This window comes from Rhinopithecus bieti, unplaced genomic scaffold (assembly GCF_001698545.2).
Source record: "Rhinopithecus bieti isolate Rb0 unplaced genomic scaffold, ASM169854v2 scaffold_10347, whole genome shotgun sequence".
NCBI classification, from domain to species: Eukaryota; Metazoa; Chordata; class Mammalia; order Primates; family Cercopithecidae; genus Rhinopithecus; species Rhinopithecus bieti.
In genome coordinates, this window is record NW_016806836.1 from 3,726,851 (window position 1) to 3,738,952 (window position 12,102).

At 45.9% G+C, this 12,102-nt stretch overlaps 1 protein-coding gene and 1 long non-coding RNA gene across 5 annotated transcripts in view; one reads left to right on the forward strand and one right to left on the reverse strand.

Moving 5' to 3' along the window:
• GDAP1L1 (ganglioside induced differentiation associated protein 1 like 1) overlaps positions 1-718 on the reverse strand; it is a 31,677-nt gene extending 30,959 nt beyond the window's left edge. The window contains exons 1-2 of one of the 4 annotated variants that reach the window (XM_017878029.1): positions 604-688; positions 294-435 (exon numbers count right to left, since the gene is read on the reverse strand). The gene's annotated coding sequence lies outside the window, so the exon portion shown is untranslated. The other 3 variants (XM_017878027.1, XM_017878028.1, XM_017878026.1) reach the window with 3 other exon arrangements.
• LOC108533387 (uncharacterized) overlaps positions 1-11,812 on the forward strand; it is a 14,584-nt gene extending 2,772 nt beyond the window's left edge. The window contains exons 2-4 of the long non-coding RNA XR_001886720.1: positions 1,324-1,394; positions 1,543-1,716; positions 11,566-11,812. This is a non-coding gene — a long non-coding RNA (uncharacterized LOC108533387). The remainder of the gene's footprint in view (positions 1-1,323; positions 1,395-1,542; positions 1,717-11,565) is intronic.
• Positions 11,813-12,102: the final 290 nt, after the last annotated feature.

Sequence of the window (12,102 nt, forward strand, 5' to 3'; positions counted from 1 at the left end):
CCCCCGCCACTCGCCCGCGCCCCGCACCCCGACAGACCTGCTGTTTCTGGGAGGGAAAGAGGCAGAATGGATGCTCCTAAAATTGAGAACTGTGCTCCTGGGGCCCAGACAGGGCCTGTCGCCTCCCAGGTGAGCAGCCCTGGAAGGAACCCCCGCGTCCCCTGACCTCCGGAACCCCCAGACCCCAGGTTTCCCCCTCCAGTCTTTCGCTGCCGTCAGATCCCTCAAGCCCTGGGGCTCCCCTCCCCAAACCTCCCGGCCACCGGCGCAGGCGGCTCCCGGCCCGGCTCTACCTTCTGCGAGCTGAAGGACTGGGTCCAGTGGTACAGAACCAGGCTCTCCCTGGGCCAATGGGCGGGGCTGGCCGCCTCGTGAGCGTCGGGGGCCTCCGCCGGCTTGGCCGCATCGCTCTCCAGCGCGGAGATGGGCCACCAGCTGCAGTTGGTGGGGTCAGATTGTTGGGGTCGCCATGACAGCCCGGAATCAGAGGCAGGAAAGAAGGAGGCTCCGGCGCGGCGGCTCTCTCTCGCCCAGCATCACATGGCCTCGCCGAGCCTGCCCCTCTCCTCCCTCCCTCCCCGCTCCGTGAATGTCATTACTCACCGGGCAGTTGGGGGAGGGGGCGAGGGGATCCCGGGAGCTCCTTCCTTCTCCTCCCCCTGGCCCGCCCCTGGCCCGCGCCAGAAAAGCCGCCAGCTCTCAGTGTCAGGCTCCCTGCAAGGATGGAAGGAACCCGAGGAAGTAGGTCGTGCCCCCCAAACAGCTCAGCGTGTGGGGCCAGGCACCTGCCAAAGATTCCACCATCATCAACGCTTTCCTGCCTCTCAGTCTTCTAAGGGGCAAATACCTCTTAACTGGGATTCTAGAGATCTGTTCCTTTAGAAATTAGTGTCTGGAAATTACTTGTCTCGCGTTGAAGCTGTTATCTTCTAACTTTTCCCCTGAAGGGCCTCGAAGGGTAGAGGGAACAGACTATGATATATTTAACAGACACTTACATAGCACTTACTGTATGCCCAGACACTGTTCTAAGAGCTTTACAACTATCAGCCCATTTAGCTCTCACAATACTCCTATTAGCTTCATTTTACAGAGAAGGAAACTGAGGCACAGAGAGGCTAAGTGACCTTGCTCAAGGTCATCGAGCTGGTAGGTGGTGAGGCTGATGTGAACATAGGCAGTCTGGCTCCAGAGTCTGTGCTCCTAGCCATAAGGTCATGATAATATGGTAAGAATATAAACAACGGCACAGCAAACATTTATCAACCTAAGCCCCTTACATGCATCATCTCATTTCATCTGCACAATCATCATTTTTCACAGATGAGAAAGGCGAGGCTCAGAAATGTCAAGTCATTGGTTCCAGGTCGCATCTTCTACCAAGGCATAACCAGGTGAGCCCAAAGAAAGCCCATAATGCCTTTGCTGTCACAAAGTCTGCCCTAAACATTCTTAAGAACTTCAGCAAAGTTCCTTAATACACCTATACTTCCATTACTATAAATACTGTGTTTTGATTTATTTACCATTGAGGAAATACAGAAGCAGACCCTGGGACAACAGATGGAAATAGATGTACTAGGAAGATAAGCTCAGTCCTCCCTCTTACCCCCGACCACCCATCCCCATCCATCATGCTGCTGAGGACTCCTGGGTACCTCATCCCCCAGGCTGTAAACCCTGCTCAGAAGGAACCGGTGAACCTCCTTCTACCAGGTAACAGATGTTCTGTGGTCCCTGGGTTTCCCTTTTGCTTTGGCTGCCACAAAACCTGTAGCTACATTTTCTATCAAGTCTCAGTTGCTACATTAGCCTCCCTGGTTCAGCATATATTTTTTGTCACTCCTTTGTGAAATTTTTGTTGTTGTTCACTGTTTGATTTTGCAAAAAAGGGCATGGTATGTTTTGAAGGAAAATTCAATCCTGTATGCTCCCAGGGTCACAATCTTGCAGGTTTAACAAGTCTGTAGGTGATTCTCATGAGATGCAAGGTTGGTGATACGGTTTGCATCTGTGTCTCCACCAAATTTCATGTTGAAATGTAGTCCCCAGTGCTGGAGGTGGGGCCTGGTAGGAGGTGATTGGATCATGGGGGTATACCCCTCTTGGCTTGGTGCTGTCCTTGCAATAGTCAGTGAGTTCTTGTGAGATCTGATTGTTTAAAAGTGTGTGGTCAGGAACAGGTTAAGAAAGCAAAATTAAAAAAATAAAAAAATAAGTATGTGGCACACCTTCCCCTACTCTGTCTTGCTTCCTCTCTCACCATGTGATATGCCAACTTCCCCTTTGCCTTTGGCCATGATTGGAAGCTTTCTGAGGCCTCACCAGAAGCCAAGCAGGTGCTGGTGCCATGCTTTCTGTATAGCCTGCAGAACCACGAGCCAATTACACCTCCTTTCTTTATAAATTACCCAGTCTCAGGTATTTCTTTATCGCAATGTGAGAATGGTCTAACACAGTTGGGAAACACTGAGATAGAGGAAAGATCCCTGGATTGGAGGCAGTAAGATAGGGCTCCTGGCTGGGTGACTTCTCACAGGTCACTTACCCTCTCTGAGATTCGTCTCGTCATCTGTGAAGTAGAGATGATGATAACTGCACGAGGCAGAGATGGATCACTGTCACCCAGTGTTCTCAGTCCATAGGACACAGTAGTTGTTGGAAAGTGGCTGCCACTCACCAAGGACTACTCCACTTTGCATTGAGGTGGGGCGACCACATGACTGAGTTGTGGCCAATGAATGTGGGCAGAAGTGAGGAATGCTGCTGCCCATAAAACCCCCATGATCCTCCACTCTCTCTTCCCATCTGCCCATTGGATATCAATGCCTGGGGGAACTTGAAAGCCCCAAGGGAAAGTTGACAAAACTCCTTGTTCCTCCCCACACCTGCTGCCAAATGGCCTTTATATGAGTGAAAAATAAGCTTCTATTGTGTGAAACCACTGAGGTTTGTATCTGTTATAGCAACAAGTGCTATGTTACTGAACATACTGCCTCCAGCAGTGTGGCAAAAGGTAAATACGCTAATGCAGAAGTTGCAAACTGACAATGTGTTGGCTTGGACCCACCCTGCAGATCTGTTCTCTTATGCCTGCCCCAGTGTTATTTTATTGACAAATTTTAAAACGAGCAATTTCACACAAACATCTGGATTTCCAGGTTCATGAAAACCCAGAATAGCTGGCACCCGGGTTTGCATGCCAGCAGCTGGACCAGGAGCGGCCATCCTGTTGGGTGGAAATTTGATGGTGTGGAAAATCTGGCCCCTATCAGTGTCTTGAAACTGGTGGCATTCAGGGAACCTGACTCACAGCAGTCATGCTCAGATACGTGTTCATTCCCTCAACTAATATTAATTGTGGACCCACTGTGTGCCAGGTGCGTTGCTAGGCACCAGAGATATGGCAATAAGACAGACAGACAGACAGACACTGGCCTGCTCTTTGGCTTGTTCACTTAGCAAGACATCTTGGAAAGAGTTTCCTATCAGCACAACAGGTCTACCCTATACTTTGTAGGACTCTGTACTGAATGGATAGACCACAAAAAATTTACTTAACTTCTACTGATGGACATATATGTTGTTTCTAATCTTTTATAATAAAGATAAAGCTGCAGTGAACATCCATATTTATATATATTTGCCCATATTTCTATATAATCTGTTTGCTAAATTCCTAGAAGCAATTGAAGGGCATGGCTTTGCCAAACATCACTTCAAAGAGGTTGTACCACAGTGCCCATTTCCCTCACCCTTGCCAACGCAGCCTATTTTAAAACTTTTTCTTTGTGAATCTATGGGTAGAAAATGGTATGTCTTTAGTTTGTTTTTTTGTTCCTTCTTATTACAAAACAGTTTCAAACATGTGAAAGTAGCTCAATGAACATCCATACATCTATCACCTAGGTATAAGCATTGCGAAAAATTTGCCATATTTGTTTAATTGGGGAGTGAAGTATTTTGGAATAAATTATAGGCATCATGATATTTCTCCAACTAAATATATCAGTATTCGATACTTATAAAGTATCAACATAATTTGTATCTAACATCGGTCATTTTCTTACATAAAATGCAATTTTCATATTAAGAAATTAACAATATGAAGGCCAGGTATGGTGGCTGATGCCTGTAATCCCAGCACATCGGGAGGCCGAGGCAGGCATATCACTTGAGTCCAGGAGTTTAAGGCCACCATGGGCGACATGGTGAGGCCCCATCTCTACAAAAAATACAAAAATTAGCCAGGCATGGTGTCATGTGCCTGTTGTCCCAGCTACTCAGGAGGTTGAGGCGAAGGGAATCGCTTGAGCCTGGGAGGTGGAGATTGCAGTGAGCTGAGATTATGCCACTGCACTCCAGCCTGGGCCACAGAGTGAGACCCTGTCTCAAAAAATATATTTATATTCCAATCTCTCCAGTTTTGCCAGAAATGTCTTTACAGGTGGTTTCAGCCAGGATCCAATCAAGGACCACGTAATGGATTTTGTTCCTGCAGTCTTAAGTCTATCTTAATCTAATATGGTCCTCACTCTATTTTTTTTTCTTTTGACCCCCAATGGCAGTGACTCATGAAGAGACTGGGCCAGTTGTCTTAGACAATGTTCCTCTCTGGGATCTGTCACGTTGCTTCACTGTGGTGTCCTTTAACTTCCTGTACTCTCTCTTATATTTCCCAAAAACTAGTATTTACATCCAATGGATAGATTTAGGTGGAACATTTCAGGGTAAGAAAGTAATTATATTTTATGAGTGGTGCTATGTGCTCCATTTCACCTCACTTCATGTCTAACTGTCCCACTGCTAATAATGCCAAGCCTAATCATGGGCTTCAGGTGGTGACCACACCTCTCTAGGTAAATGTCTACTTCTCCTCTTCTGACCAGCTCCTTGTGGGTGTCCAGTTCCTTATTCATTGATGGTCTGTGACTGAATCAGTTACTATCATTAGAAAATGCTGATTTTCTAATTTTGTCCTTTTGTTGGCATTTGTCAGCTGACATTCTTTATGTGAATTTCATTAATTATGAGTGAAATTCACCATTCCTTCAACTGTTTAAAAACCAGGCTGGGTGTGGTGGCTCACACCTGTAATTCCAGCACTTCTGGAGGCCAAGGTGGGTGGATTGTTTGAGTCCAGGAGTTCAAGACCAGTCTGGGAAACATGGCAAAACCCCATCTCTAGTAAAAATACAAAATATTATCCGGGCGTTGTCACGCACCTGTAGTCCCAGCTACTTGGGAGGCTGAGATGGGAGGACTGCAGTGAGCTGAGATTGTGCTACTGCACTCCAACTTGGGCAACTGGAGTGAGATCCTATCTCAAAACAAACAAACAAACAAATAAAAGCCAACTTAACTTCTTTCCTGGTGAATCATCTGTGTTTCTGTGGGGACCTGGACAATGATAGGACTGTGTGATAAGTGCTGTGACTGGGATGGGAAAGGGGTGTGGTAGAGCCAGAAAGGGACGTCTGGATCCCCTGTCTGAGCACTGGTGATGCCAGGGAAGGCTTTTCAGAGGCAATGGCTCTCAGTATGGGTTCCTGCCAAGCAGACCCTAAGACACGTACTCAAGGGCACATAATTAACTTTCGAGAAAAAAGACATCCTGGGAGGCAAGTGGGGCAGACAGGAAAGACAGCCAAGGAAGGTGTATTGCCAAGCAAGTTACTACGGTGGGTGACCAGGGCTTAATCCCAAAGGGAAATTCTGAGAGCCACATGAAGGCCCTCAGCATTACCTTGCCCAAGGAGGGAGAGAGCTGGGGTATTTACACAGAAAGTCCTGTCAGTCGTTGTTTGAGGGCTGCTTCTTGAGAGAAGTTTTAATTCCCTGGCACTTCAGGCCTGCCCTCACTTCAGGCCTGCCCTGCAGTTGGCAGAGTGGTTCCCAGTGGCCACAGAAAGCCCTCGGGCAATAAACATGGGTGTTGCGAGCTAGGGGTCAGCTGATGTGCACTGAGTGGCAAGAGTGGGGCGTCCAGGCAGGCATCATCAGCATTTGCTCAGGGACTTGAAGCAGAGGCTTGTGGGATGAGGGGGACATAGCCAGCTGGGGAGAAGGAGGTGGAAGGGATGCATGCTCCAGGTGGAGACACAGGCCCAGAGGTGGGACAAGGGCAGAGTGCTTGACAGGCTGATGCCCACTCATCTGCTAGAGGCAGAGTGGAGACGTGAGGCTGAGTGGTACTGCTAGGCCACTTAGGCCACCTGTAGGAGTCATCACATTGTGCCAAGGGCACTGGGAAGTCCCTGAAGGGTAGTTTTTTTCTTTTTCTGGGTGGGGGATGGAGTCTCGCTCTATCGCCCAGGCTGGAGTGCAATGGTGCCATCTCGGTTCACTGCAACCTCTACCTCCTGGGTTCAAGCGATTCTCCTGCCTTAGCCTCCTAAATAGCTGGGAATACAGGTGTGCTCCACCATGCCTGGCTAATTTTATATTTTCAGTAGAGATGGGGTTTCACCATGTTGGCCAGGCTGGTCTTGAACTCCTGACCTCAGGTGATCTGCCTGCCTCGGCCTCCCAAAATGCTGGGATTACAGGTGTGAGCCACCATGGCCAGCCCCCTAGAGAGTTTTAAGCGGTGAAATTATTGTCCAGTTTGGGTGTCAGAAATCTGAAAAGGCCTGAAGTACGTATTCCTCACAGGGTGGGACTACTCCTCCCCTCCTTCTGTGACACCTAGAAATGGACTCAGCCACCAAGTGGTTGCCACTGAATGTGAACTCAGGGCACAATGAGATGGGACACCTGGGGAACATCTCACCCAGACCTATACTGGCAGACTATATAATAAAAATGTCTGATAACACATATGATCATATGTTATCATGACATAATAACAGCCAGGAGGATGTTCCATGTGCTCAATACCTCGCTAAGCACCCCACTGCCATTATCTCATTGAGGTTGATACTGTTATCACCTTGATGTGAGGATGGATGGTTCATTTGGCCCATTCTGGGATTCCCCAGCCAGTGTCTCTCCTCTCTGAACATGGCTAGGACACACAGCTGACCTCTGGCTCTCTGGGGCCGCCTTTCCAAGATTTTTTTACTGACTCTCTGTCTCCTGTCTTTTTCCAGGCAGGTTTAATACAACGATCTCAGGGGTGTTTAGTGACTCACAGTCAATCCTCCAGTGGTGCCTCATCTCACACAGAGGAGGGCCAAAGTCCTAATGACTTAAGGTGCTACCCGATCTGGCCCTGTCTGGTCCCAGTCTGGCCCCGTCTGGTCCCCATCACACCTCCCCATCTCCTTTCGCCCTCCCTTGCCCGCTGCCCCAGCCCATCAGCCTCCCGACTCTTCCCTGGAGGCAGTGGGTGCCGCTCCACACTTTGCCCAGGGTCTCTTCACTTGCTGTTCCCACTGCCTGCCATGCTCTTTTTTTTTTTTTTCCCAAGCTGTCTCCCTCAGCACCTTCATATCTCTGCTCATGTAAATGCCAGCTTAGAATTAGCTAAACCTTTCTTGACTGCCCATGTAAAAGAGGTAGCTACTCTGACCCAGCACTCCTTTACATGACTTTATTTTTCTCCATAGCACTTACCAACAGGGGTCTGCCACGCAGGGTTTTTCTGTTTGATTTTTGTTTTTTTGTTTGTTTGTTTTGAGATGGAGTTTCACTCTTGTCATCCAGGCTGGAGCGCAATGGCTCGATCTCGGCTCACCGCAACCTCTGCCTCCCAGGATCAAACCATTCTCCTGCCTCAGCCTCCCAAGTAGCTGGGATTACAGGTGTGCGCCACCTTGCCTGGCTTATTTTGTATTTTTAGTAGAGATGGGGTTTCTCCGTGTTGGTCAGGCTGGTCGCAAACTCCTGACCTCAAGTGATCCACCGCCTCGGCCTCGCAAAGTGCTGGGATTACAAATGTGAGCCACTGCACCTGGCCTGCCATGCAGTTATTATCTATCTCTCTGATAGGGATATAAGCTCCATAAGGGTAAGGGCTTGGTAATGTTCACCGCTGCCTTCAGTTCCTGGCCCAGAGCCTGACACAGAGTAGGTGCCCAGTATTAAATAAACAAGTCAATCAGTGAATGACCCCTGGCCTGCCCCTGGTGATGACCTCTGGTCAGCCTGACGGAAGTTTGCCGTGACCCTAAAGTCTCTGTTCCACACTTTTACGCAATCTCTCAGTTCTCTTTTTCAGAACACTAATTGCATTCACTGGGTGTGATTTTAATTCCCAGAGGTGACATTATTTCCAAGGTCTTGAAGGGCACTGCTGCTCCCCATCATTTTCCCTTCCACCCCAAAACACTTTAAATTCTGCTTGGACTAAAAGAGTAGGGGAAGAGCTGACAGATTTGATACACAAAGCTTAACAAATTTTGTACCGTGAAAATTGTAAAATAAAGTTAAAAGAAAAGCAATAGACTGGGAGAAATATTCACAATTTATATAAAAACATGTATTTGTCTATTTCCATACTGCTGTGAAGAAATACCTAAGACTGGATAATTTATAAAGAAAAAGAGATTTACTGGCTGAGGAGGCCTCACAATCATGGTGAAAGGTGAAAGAGGAGCAAGGACATGTCTTACATGTACTCTCTTGGCAGCAGGCAAGATGAGTGTGTGCAGGGGAACTGCCCTTTATAAAACCAGCAGATCTCATGAGCCTTATTCATTATCATGAGAACAGCATATGAAAACCCACCCCCATGATTCAATTACCTCCCACCAGGTACCTCCCACAACATGTGGGGATTATGGGAGCTATAATTCAAGATGAGAATTGTGTGAGGACACAGCCAAACCATATCAAGACATAATATTCATCATACATAAAGAGTTCCTGCAAATCAATAAGTAGTAGTTAAAATTAGAAACAAGCAATTCATACTAAAATCTGCAGTGGACACTGTAGTTATCTGTCCAACATCCATTCTACACACATCTACCTCTCCTCACCCCACCCCTTCATGTTGCAGCCAAGGGAGTGGGGTGGGGCTTACCTTGACTTCTGCCCCAGTGGTCAAAGCCAATCAGGTAATCTCATCCTCCCTTGTTCCAGTGATTGTTTCTAATACGTGAGCCAGTCAGCCCAGAGCATTTTGCTGGTGGTCCAGGGGTGGTCCTGTTAGTGCAAAGCTCAGGTTTTTGTGCAGTGCTTGTGGGATGTGTCTGCTCTTTTTTTTTCTTTTCTTTTCTTTCTTTCTTTCTTTTTTGAGACAGAGTCTCACTCTGTTGCCCAGGCTGGAGTGCAGAGGTGTGATCTTGGCTCACTGCAACCTCCACCTCCTGGGTTCAAGAGTTACTCCTGCCTCAGTCTCTAAGTGTCTGGGATTACAGGCATGTGCCACCACACCTGGCTAACTTTTGTATTTTTAGTAGAGATGGGGTTACACCATGTTAGTCAGGCTGGTTTTGAGCTCCTGACCTCAGGTGATCTGCCCACCTTGGCCTCCCAATGTGCTGGGACTACAGGCATGAACCACTGCGCCCAGTCATGGGATGTGGCTGCTCTTTTTGCTAAACTTTGGCCAGGACGCCTGTAGCCTCCACTGCTCCCGGCAGCCATTCTTGAGGGGAGCCAGGCTTGAATGAAGCTGACACCAAGTGACAGGGTACTGAGCTGGAAGCAAATGGCCTCTGGATGAAATAACTAAGTTGCTATCTTAAGCAACCCTACAGCTTCAGCCCACTAAACTTGCCAGTTATGAAAGCCAATAATTCGCTAACTGCAATTTTAAAGTCCAAAGTTATAAAATCAAAAGTTTTCTCTCTCTATCCCCACTACAAGTTACAAGTTTGAGACAAACTCATTTAGTGGCAACATCTGCACTGAACTGATATGAGACTATGATCTTCATTTATCTCTCTCTAAAGAAACATTAATGTATTTGATTATGAGGTGCTGCCCCAGCCCCCACTGGGAATTTCACATAATATTTAGTATAGCACTACATTACCTTTCTAAAATCCCACAAAAGCCAAATTCAAAAATTCATTTCAGATAAGAGATTGTGGATTTGCCTAGCCTTTCAGGAAGAAAATTTGGTGAAATTTAACGAAAATCTGTCAAATGTACTTACTTTTTAGGAATTTATCCTATAGAAACTATTGGCTAGGTATACAAGGTTGTACAAATTTATAATAATCATAATAACAGCTACGAGGGTTTTCCATGTGCCAGACAGTGTGCTAAGCACTTTATAGACATTACCTTAATTGAGATAGATATTGTTATTATCCTGATAATATACATCGGGAAACTGAGACTCATCTGGATATGAATGGTAGTAGCCTAAAGTCAAGAGCTAATGAACACTAAGTCCATAGAAAATGGATTTTGAAGTGTCCAGACAATAGGGGATTTGACTTAAAAATTAGAGTATATCTATAACACAGTTGGATGAATTGATTGATTGAGATAGGGTCTTACTCTTTTGCCCAGGCTGGAGTGCAGTGATGCAATCATGGCTCACTATAGCCTCGACCTCCACAAGCTCAGGTGATCCTCCCACTTCAGCCTCCTGAGTAGCTGGGACAACAGGCTTGTGCCACGATACCCAGCTAACTTTTCTACTTTTCGTAGAGATGGGGTTTTACCGTGTTGCCCAGGCTGGTCTTGAACTCCTGAGTTCAAGCAACCTACCCATCTAGGCCTCCCAAATTATTGGGATTATAGGTGTGAGTCATCATACCGCACCATGGAATAATTCATATCCACTAAATATAAGGAAGGATTTCATGATATGTTTAAATTTTAAGAACAAGTATTGATTATATAAGGTGTTTTAAAAATTATATTTAGCTTAGGTTATTACAACCTTTAAAATGTAAAGAGGAAAAAAGCAGATTACCAAAAAAGTATGTACAATTCAATTTTTTAAGACACATAAATAAAAGTTTAATAGTAGTCATGTGGTTATATTGAGATGGGTGGAGACAAGGGTAAGAAGAGATCATGAGTGGGTTTTTTTGTTGTTGTTTGTTTTTCTTTCTTTCTTTCTTTCTTTCTTTTTCTTTCTTTCTTTCTTTCTTTCTTTCTTTCTCTCTCTCTCTCTCTCTCTCTTTCTCTCTTTCTTTCTTTCTTTCTCTTTTTTTTTTTTTTTTTTTTTTTTTTTTTTTTTTTTGAGATGGAGTCTTACTCTGTCACCCAGGCTGGAGTACAGTGGCACAATCTTGGCTCACTGCAACCTCCACCTCCTGGGTTCAAGCAATTCTCCTGCCTCAGCCTCCCAAGTAGCTAGGATTACAAGCACATGTCACTACACCTGGCTAATTTTTGTATTTTTAGTAGAGACAGGGTTTCACCATGTTGGCCAGGCTGGTCTCAAACTCCTAACCTCAAATGACCCACCCTCCTTGGCCTCCCAAAGTGCTGGGATTACAGGCATGAACCACTGTACCTGGCCTGTTATTTATTTTTCTTAATTGGAGTTTCTGGTTTTCTTTCTGTTGTGGACTTAATTGTGCATCCCAAAATTGATATGAAGTAATTCCTAATGTGGTTATATATGAAAATAGGGCCTTTGAGGACATAATAAAGGTTAGACTAGATCATAAGGGCGAAGCCCTAATTCAACAAGACTCTTTTTCTTCTAAGAGGAAGAGACACAGGAGTGCTCACAGAAGAAAGGCCCTGTGAGGACACAGTGAGAAGGCTGCCGTCTGCAAGTCAGCAAGGGAGGCCTCAACAGAAACCAACCCTGCTGGTACCTTAATCTTGGACTTGCAGCTTCCACAACTGTGAGAAAATGAGGTTCTGATTTTTTTTTTTCCTGTCTACTTCTTTCATTTAGTTTCTGATGTGTAAGCCACCTGGGGTGTGATATTTTGTTATGGCAGCCCAAGCTAACTAATATACCTATTGTAGACATGCATTATTCCATCGTTTTTAAAAATTTTTTAAATCTAAGTTGTTCAGGAAAAAAAAAAAAAAAAGATACTGCTTGACTTCACCGTGCCAGTCCTGGTCCTCATACTGCAGGAAAACGGAAGGGACTTCACATTGTCTGAGTGTCCTTCTGAGCTAGACCTGTTACCACAATCTCATAGAAAGGGCATTAATGTCCACATTTGACAGATGGAAACAGTGACTCAGAAAACAATAAATGCTGGCCAGGGCTGTGGCTTACACCTG